Source organism: Lycium ferocissimum, chromosome 6 (assembly GCF_029784015.1).
Source record: "Lycium ferocissimum isolate CSIRO_LF1 chromosome 6, AGI_CSIRO_Lferr_CH_V1, whole genome shotgun sequence".
In the NCBI taxonomy this organism is placed as follows: domain Eukaryota; kingdom Viridiplantae; phylum Streptophyta; class Magnoliopsida; order Solanales; family Solanaceae; genus Lycium; species Lycium ferocissimum.
The window spans coordinates 69,623,770-69,632,899 of record NC_081347.1 but is presented as its reverse complement, the minus strand read 5'-3'; the positions used below and the strand labels follow the sequence as shown (position 1 = coordinate 69,632,899).

General features: G+C 40.3%; 3 protein-coding genes across 3 annotated transcripts in view; all 3 read left to right on the top strand.

The window, feature by feature from the left end:
* The window catches only part of LOC132060229 (mediator of RNA polymerase II transcription subunit 15a-like), an 81,681-nt gene extending 74,902 nt beyond the window's left edge, over positions 1–6,779 (top strand). The window contains exons 2-3 of the transcript XR_009415904.1: positions 498–610; positions 6,694–6,779. The gene's annotated coding sequence lies outside the window, so the exon portion shown is untranslated. The remainder of the gene's footprint in view (positions 1–497; positions 611–6,693) is intronic.
* LOC132060224 (mediator of RNA polymerase II transcription subunit 15a) overlaps positions 1–9,130 on the top strand; it is a 75,327-nt gene that overhangs the window by 34,158 nt on the left and 32,039 nt on the right. The gene's annotated exons all lie outside the window — the stretch shown is intronic.
* The window catches only part of LOC132060226 (mediator of RNA polymerase II transcription subunit 15a-like), a 68,707-nt gene that overhangs the window by 59,171 nt on the left and 406 nt on the right, over positions 1–9,130 (top strand). The gene's annotated exons all lie outside the window — the stretch shown is intronic.

The window sequence follows — 9,130 nt, the reverse complement described above, 5'->3', positions numbered from 1 at the left end:
CCCCTACCCCCACAAAAGGTAGGGGTAAGGAACTAGTTCAAGTGGAAAACCTACTTTTACTCATTGTGGTTTACTTTTATTTTTAGATATGTCAAAATGATTGGTTGCTTTGCTCGAGTTAATTGGATGGATTATTTGTTTTTTGATAACCGTGGTGTCGGGGGCGCGCCTCGAGTAATTCCACGAGATACACGCCACACTCCGACCGAGCAAGTGCTTGGACATATGGGAAGAAATCACCTAGTATTTTGTCTCCCGTAGGGATTTGAACATGAGACTTCGTGGTTCTCAACCAGCTTCATTGACTACTAGGCCACACCCTTGGGTGCTTAATTGGATGGATTATAACTATTGATATTGTTTAGAGAAATCAAGTTTTAGTCTTTCGTAGCAGGGCGTAATGTGGAATTATTTTTAACATATTTGAGAAGTGTTTATCTAGATTGGGATCTTATTAATGGTTTAAAAGCTGATTTTTTGTTGATATGGTTGTATAGAATGGAGACCTTAAAGGGGCATCTTCTGTCTCTGGGCAAGAAGGGCGTACAAGAACTCAAGAAAATTGCAATAAGGTTTGAAGAAAAAGATATATAATGCTGCTACAAGTCAGGTATGTAATCTAAACTCATTTCGATTTGTTTTGAATTCACGGGGGAGGATTGCGAAGACCATATAAGGAAACCGCCCGTCCCTTTTTCAGTCGATGTGGGACTTTTCAACATGAATGATGCAATTTGTTCTCCACTTTGTTGATGTTGTTATTCCCGCTTGTAAAAGACTTGCATTCATCTTTCCAGTCATCTAGACAAGTTGTCTTAGGGATGGCAAGCGGAGAGGAGCGGTGCGGTTGCGGGGCAAACCCGCATAAGCCCGCGAATTTCAACCAGTCCGGCCCTGCCCCGCAAACATAATTTGTTGTTTTCAACCTGCACTACACACCCCGCCCAACTTCTCCAAAGTGCAGGACAAATCTTTCAATTACTAATGCCGATGGTTGTCTGTACTGTACCATTATGTTTATGTGGAATTTCACGCTTCTAAATGAACACATTAATCACTTTTTGAGCATTTTTACTAAGACACTGGTGTCATTTAAAAAAAATAAAATTGGATTCACTTATTTTTGCTTTCATCAATGTTTTTATAACAGGGAAATGGAAGAGCATGATATTATATGTATCAGTTCATCTTAAGCATGAGATCTGTTGTGTAAAATTACCTATTACAGTGATGATAAGAAAAAAAAGGGGTTAATTCTGAATATTGACACGTAAATATTATAGTATCGTATTAATTACTGTTCTAAGCTCTTCAATGCTCACTCTATATTTGTCAACAAAAAAAGGGCGGCCCAGTGCCCTTATTTGTCAACACAAATGAATACAGTCAAGTTATATGGAATTAAATTAATTAATTTCAGATTTGACTAACCGACATAGTTTTATAAAATCTATTTATTACATTAATTTTTAGAACTAACCACCACATAAAAATAACCTAGATCTAATTTTTAATGCCTTTTCACACCTATAAGGAGGCAGTAAGGTTGTTGGGTCCATCCCATAATTTGAGGAAGGAAACATCTCCCTCATTTTAAGGAAGAAAACAAGGAAGAAAACATTTTCCTTGTTTTGAGGAAGAAAACATATTCCTTGTTTTAAGGAAGAAAACATCTTCCTTGTATTTGGCAAATTGTCAAGTGCTTGCTTGATGCCGATACATCAATGGGTTAAATACTCGCCTATAAATAGGGAAGCTTTCTCGTTTGCTATATACACCAAATTGAAGAAGACAACACGTCGAAGAGAAAAATCTGAGAGATACTTTTCTTAGTGAAAGGCTAAAAGAGAAGGTCTTTGAAGAGAATTTTTGTGTGGTAAAATTCTTGAGTGTCATTGGGATTGGGGTTGTGAGGTTGAGTGTTGTAAACAACGACAATATTTCTTCTTTAATAAGATGCACGCGACGACGACGTGGACGTCTCGCATTGAGGGTGAACGGCTATAAATCTGTGTGTGTTATTTCGTTCTTCGCTTACGTGCGACGTAAGTATTAGGTTGCAATCTGGGAGGTTGGTATTTAAGTGGTCTACAACGACACTGCGTCTTTCATGAGGTCTGTACAAAGTCGGATGGGATTTTAAATCACCTGTGGCCCAGTGTCGAGCAACGGGTTGTGTTGTGATTTTTAGAAACGATGGGAGGCGAAGATGGTACGACGCACGGCGTGATGCAGTGGATGGTACGAGTTTTGCATTACGGAGAATGCAAATTGAAGGTATTTATATGGCGAGGAAAACTTCGCTGAACCTCTGAGTCCAAAACCGGAGGATGAAGCGGTTGGGATCTCCCGACGGACGAGTTACGGGAGTCGTTCGGTGGCCCGGCTGTCGAACGTTGCTCCTGACGTGTGAGAAAAAAGACCGCAGCGAGATATGATGAAAGGTATTGTCGATATGTATGAAAACCGGCGAATAATAAGGTATTTCTCGTGAAGAAACTATTTCAAATCTAAAGATGATGGAAAATGCTCGTATTCTTTTAACGTAGTAAATGAATTCAATACATTTAGCAATCGGTATCATCGGTAAAAATTGATTTTGATGATGAAGTGCAAGCTACAATTTTGTTGGCGTCCACTGCACCAAATAGTGGGGAACGATGAGGAAAGGCGACGGTTAGTAATTATTAAAGCGTGTAACAAACTAAAGTTCAACGATGTTAGGGATCGTATCCTTGGCCGAGGAGGTGCGCGGGGATTACGGAGCGTCGACGAGTTACGCAATGTTGAAAACGAAGCGAGGGTAGCCAGAAACTACGACGAAATAGGGGCGGATCGAAGTCAAGGAATGGCGGGGGTCGATCCGGACCGGGACGAACACGTAGGTGTTGGAGCACAGTGGAAAACCGGAGTCAACCGGCTTGCGGGCGCCAAGGAAGGAGGGACGACGAGATTTGGAATGTCGAGCGCACTGCGGAAGGCATTGGCGATGCGTTGTTGCCCCATCGGTTGGCCGGCCCAGATAGACTCTTGGGTGCTGACTCGGAGCGTCGCTCGCCACCCCGCGTCGATATAATGACAAACTACGTGGGCAGGAATCTCGGCAAAGTTTATTTGGCAGATGGAGAGCCCGTAGACGTTGTTGGCACGGGAGACATTAATTTGAAGATGTCAAATGGATCCTCGTGGAAGATTACAAAAGTTAGACATGTTCCAAAGTGATGCGAAACACGATCTCGATAGGTCGGCTTGATGATGAGGGATATGATCTCGATTTTGGTAATGGGTCTTGGAAGGTGGCGAAAAGGTGCTATGGTAGTTAGGCAGGAAAGAAGATTGGCACTACTCTGACGACTAGGCAATGGCGTGCGTTCTTGTGGTTGACAACACGAAAGCGAGATTTGGCATTGTCGGGCCGAGACATGCTCGACCGGGGGAAGGGGATGAAGAACATTGGTGACAAATGGCTTAATTCGGAGGCGAAAACGGTGGACGCCCGTACGTGTGAGCTGCATTCTCGGAAAACAAAAGCGAGTAAGACACTTACTCGGCTGCGAGCGAGGAGTTGAAGGTCGAAAAGGCGGGGTGGTGCACACGGACGTGTGAGGACTACCGCTTGTTCCTCTCTTGGAGAATCGCACTTTACTACGTGACCTTCGGTTTGATGATTCAGCCGAGAAGGTGTGGGTTTATTTTATGAAAAATAAATCCGATGTGTTTAGTGTATTCAAAAGATGGAAAGCCGTGGTCGAGAATGAAACAAACCTCGAGTTGAAGTGTTTGAGGTCGAACGACGGCGGAGAAGCATTGATGGTGATTTCAAACGGTATTGTGCGGAAGTAATGGAATCAAGATGATGAAGACTATTCTGGAGCAGCATGACAAAATGGAGTAGCGAAAAGAAAATGGGCAACGTTGAACGAGCGTGCTCGAGTATGAGAATACACTCGGGACCCCGCGAGACGTTCGCGGCGGATCGAATCTGGCGACGCCCAATTAGCAGGGCCCGTGGGTTCCTTGGATTTCGAAATTCGAGAAGAGATGTACGTGGCGAGAAAGGTAAATCTTTCATTTAGAAGTGTTAGAACATATGCTGTGTTCATAATGATGATACGGCTAAGCAAGCTTGATCCAAAATCAAAAGTGTTACTTTATTGGCTATGGTGACATCGAGCTTGGTTATCGATTTTGGGATGAACAAAATCGGAAGATCATCACGACGAATGTTGTCTTGATGAAGAGGTGCGCAAAGACAAGTTGCGAAAAAATTCAGAATGTCGGGACGAGGAATCGGAAATAGTCGATTTGAGGAACTTTCAGGCACGGCGCGGCCCGGCCGTACGGTGGCCGAAGAGGGAGGACAAATAGAGAAGATGCGATGAGAAAGTCTTGGATGCACGGAAACAAATCGACGGACGCCCGATCACGAAGCTGCGTGAGATGCGTCCCGGATCGGGAAGCGGATTCACGAGTACTCTCGTCCTTGACTACGTTACTACTGTTTGATAGGGGTGAGCGGAATGTTATGAAGAAGCAATGCAAGTCGATGAATCGACTAAGTGGGAGCGCGATGAAAGATGAGATGGACTCACTGTCAGCCGAGAATCATACGTGAGGAATCGCCGAATGCCAAAGGATAAGAGGAGCATTGCAAAACAAATGGGTTTATCGGATAAAGGAAGAACCCCGATGGAAGAAGGCATTATAAAGCAACGAAATTTGGTTGCGGGGATTTCGACGAGAAAGAGAGGGCATCGAAACTCTCACGAAGAATATGTGAGGAAAGTTATCAAAAAGTTCAACATGCGTGATGCTACCGGCCGGCACTATCTAACCCGGAAACTTTCGGTTAATCGAAAGGATCGGTCGTCGACAACTAGAGGATGAGAAGAAAGGATGGACAAGATACCGGACATTGCACGTACGGTGGGAGTTGTCGGCCAGATTTATGAGGAAAAGCGACAACGGGAGGTACGTAGTGGATATTCAGATATCTGAAAGGCAGCTCGAGTTCAGCTCTGTATTTTCGAAAAAATCAGAAACAGGATTGCAAGGTTATGTTGATGCTGATAAAGGCAATGACGATAGATAAGCGGTGTGTTCGGCTTCGGTTAGCTGCACGGTATGAAACTAGGAAAGAGCTGCTGCATCGATCAAAGTGTGAAGGCAAATTAAAATTAGCCTTCAAGTGGGAGATTTGTTGGGTCCATCCCATAATTTGAGGAAGGAAACATCTCCCTCATTTTAAGGAAGAAAACAAGGAAGAAAACATTTTCCTTGTTTTGAGGAAGAAAACATATTCCTTGTTTTAAAAGAAAACATCTTCGCTTGTATTTGGCAAATTGTCGAGTGCTTGCTTGAGTCTTAGCACGATGACATCAATAGGTTCGTCTACTTTATAAATAGGGAAAACTTTCTCATTTGCTATATACACCAAATTGAAGAAGACAACACGTCGAGAAAAATCTGAGAAATACTGGCTTGTGAAGGCTAAGTAAGAAGGTCTTTGAGAGAATTTTGTGTGAGTAAAATTCTTGAGTGTCATTGGGATTGGGGTTGTGAGGTTGAGTGTTGTAAACAACGCAATATTTCTTCTTTAATAAGATGCGGCGACGCGTGGACGTAGCTCTCACGTTGAGGGTGAACCCTATAAATGTTTGTGTTGTTCATTCTTCGCTTACATCGCGACGTAAGTAGGTTAAGTCTAAGGAGGTTGGTATTTAATTAGTCAATTTGTGGCCCCTTAAAATCTTTCACCGGGAATGCTTACTGCAAAGTCGGATTTGGGATTTTAAATCCTAACATGGGTCTCTCGGAAACAACCTCTCTACTCTACGAGGTAGGGTTAAGGTCTGCGTACACTCATCTTCTAGACCCGTATGTTGTTGTTGTTGTTTGCACGGCGATACGTTGGTATTTTACCAACATCTCTTCTTTATGCATAGATTTTTGTTATGTTTAATTAAGAAAATAGTGCATTTATGGTTTATTTCAATTTTATAGGTTTATGTGATTGAGAAGTGACCGGGAAGAAACCAAGTGAAAAATTGCTTTTGTAGTAAATAAATGCTTTCTAGTTTATGAATGGGTTTTAGTTTTTCTAATTAATCATGTGCATCTATTGCTTTCCGAAGGGAGCAGCTAATTCTAAGACATCCCCTATTATTTTTTATTGAACTCGAGAGATGAAATTAGGGGTTGGGCTAATTAATTAATGCGATTTGGCGCTTGAAACCTCATCTAATGGGGTCAACCTAGAGATGGGAAGAACCTAAGTGTGGCCTAAAATTGGAATGTGATTAATTTTTGTTAGCTTGATTCGAGAGAACTAGCTAAGATAAACCCGCTAAATAGTCGAAGACGTTAGTGGTAATTAAGATTCCAAGGCTAATTGCTTGACCCATTATTAATTAGTGGTCGATAATTACAATCGTTTCTTGATATTAATCATTCCACTATTTTCCATATCTCTTGTTTCTCTTTACTTGTGAAGGTCATTGTTCACTTTACACTTTCCTACAGCTAGTTTTATCTTTATTAGTTTCTAAACAAAAATCAAATATTGGTTGAATGATGCAATTTGTTCTCCACTTGGTTGTCGTTGTTATTCCTGCTTGTATAAACTTACATTCGTTTTTCCAGTCGTTTAGACATGGTGTATGCATTTTTAGTTAAATTTATCTAATATTGCAGCTAGATTATCTGCGGAAAATATCTTTAAAGATGCTGTCCATGGAGACAAAATCTCAGCCCAATGCTGCAAATGGTGGTCAGAGTGCTTGAGCTTGAGAGACTTATGAGGGGGATATATTAGATGGTAGTTTTGATGGACTGGGTTATGTATGGAACGGTTGTGGTAGTTTCGGTATTGCTACTTCTGGTATTGGTAGGTTCGGTTTTAGTTTTGATGGATTGAGTTCTGGTACTAAACTTTATGAGCGTTTAGCGCATGCTGGGGCGGATTTACATGGAGGGGTATAGGTTCTCCTTCACCCCTTCCTAGCTTATATAAAGTACTGCAATTGTTCTAATAAATTATTTAAATTTTATGTGGGAACCCATGCTAAAGAGGACGTCTTGGTCCATTGATGGCCGCGCCGCTTGCACCATTGTTAACCAGGTCTTGGGTACGAGTCCCTGTCCCCTCTCATTTCATTAAATTTCCACTTTTTTGTTGCTCTTATGTTTTTTGTGCTGTTTCGGTCTTTCTGTTTCTCTTTTGCCCTTTCTTTCTTTTCTTTTTGGTCAATTTGCAGGATTGGCCTTCCTGGGGTGGTCTTTAATTTTTGTCCCTCAAATTGGCGGTCTTTAATTTTTGTCCCTCAAATTGGTGGTCTTTAATTTTTACCCTTCACTAAAAATCCCTGAGTTCCGGATTCGAACCCCAACTCAGTCAAAAATTAAAAAAAAAAATTGCAAGGTAGAGTTTTGCATGCTTCAGGCAGAATTTTTGGGCCTTCAAAACTGCCTTAAGGCAGAATTTTTCTTTCAGGTGTCTTTTTGGAACTGCCCTCTTAGCTTCACATAGATCTGCTTGGTAGAGAATTTGTGCATGTGAAAAACTTCAGTGATTGTGTAGCCAGCTTGAGTGTAGTACTTAGTAGCATTGAAAATTTTACACATTAATGTGGCCTGTGGAGCTTACTGCTTCCTGACCATAGCCTAGCTTATTTGTATAGGAGCTAATTGTAATCACTTTAGGATTCCTCCTCTTTCTTAGGTTTTCCTTCTCCTTTATTGAGCTTCGTTTATGCCACTTGTTCGGTTCTTCCATTCAGCATTAGCCACAACGTCCACTCAGCCTGCAAAATCAACTTGTTCTCTGCCTTAAGGCAGAATTTTATCTTAAGGCAGAATTCTGCTTAAAAATTCTACCTTAAGGCAGAGTTTTGAAGGTAAAATTTTGTTTCGCGAATCTAAAAAGCTACATGCTTGCAAAAATTCACTTCCTTTTCTTGAAATGGGGTTCGAACCGAAATGAGGGTATTAGCGAAAGGCGGAATTAAAAAAAAAAAAGGCGATTTGAGGGACAAAAATTAAAGACCACCCCAAAAGGACAATCCGTGCAAAAAACAATGTTTCTTTTTTGGTTCTTGTTTTGATGCTTCTCTGTTATTCATTTCTTTCTTTGATACTTTTATTTTGGGAAAGGGTTAAAATGCCCTTAACCTATTAGAAATAATTTCATAATATCTGCAAATTCACTATTGAATCAAATTTGTCTTCCTTTAGCCCAATTAGGATAAAAAATGCCCTAACATTAAATTTAGTCTAAAATTACCCCTCCTTTAAACGGAAGTTAATGTGAAAAATTCTACTGTGGATGAATTGGCTATCATTATTACATGAGGACAAATAAAAATAATGACACATAGAAAATTTATATATATCCCACATCACCTTCCATTAAAAGGAGGGGCAATTTTAGACTTTAATCTAAGGGGAAATGTTAGACTTTAATCTGACGTTAAGAGCATTTTTTGTCCTAATAGGTGGAAGAAAAGGCAACTTTGATCCAATAGGTGTGTGGACGGCATTTTTTTAGGGGCAATTGGCGCGAATGCCCCTCTTTTGGGTTGGTCTTTAGATTTTGCTTTCTATAAAATGGTAGTGCTTTAGTGTTCTTAGGAGCAAAAGCAACATAGTAAAAAGGCATTAAACTACTTACTGGCAGTTACGTGAAAAACGAAAGCTATCGTTAATTACTCGAATCCTTTAACTGCTTTCATGTCGCCTAGCCCAACTTCGTTTTCCTAATTTTTCACATTTTTCAAATCGTTGTTTCAAGTCAGTTCACCGATTGATTTCTTCTTCTACAACATCGATAAAAGGTACAAATTTTAATTCAATTCAATTTAACGATTTTATTGAGTTTAGATTGTTAATATTTGAAAAAAATCACATTATGCAGCCACGATTATTGAAACGGATGACATGAGAACAAATTAAACATTGCGCATGATAAAATTAATGAGCAAAATAGAATTGATTGGATTTATTGCTTTGATCTGATTTTAATTACTTTATACCTTAATTAAATTAGTATATAATGCTTATTTACTTGAAATTGTAATTATAGTAAATTGATTTAAATCGAACGTAATCTTTATCGATTTAAACTTGAATTAAG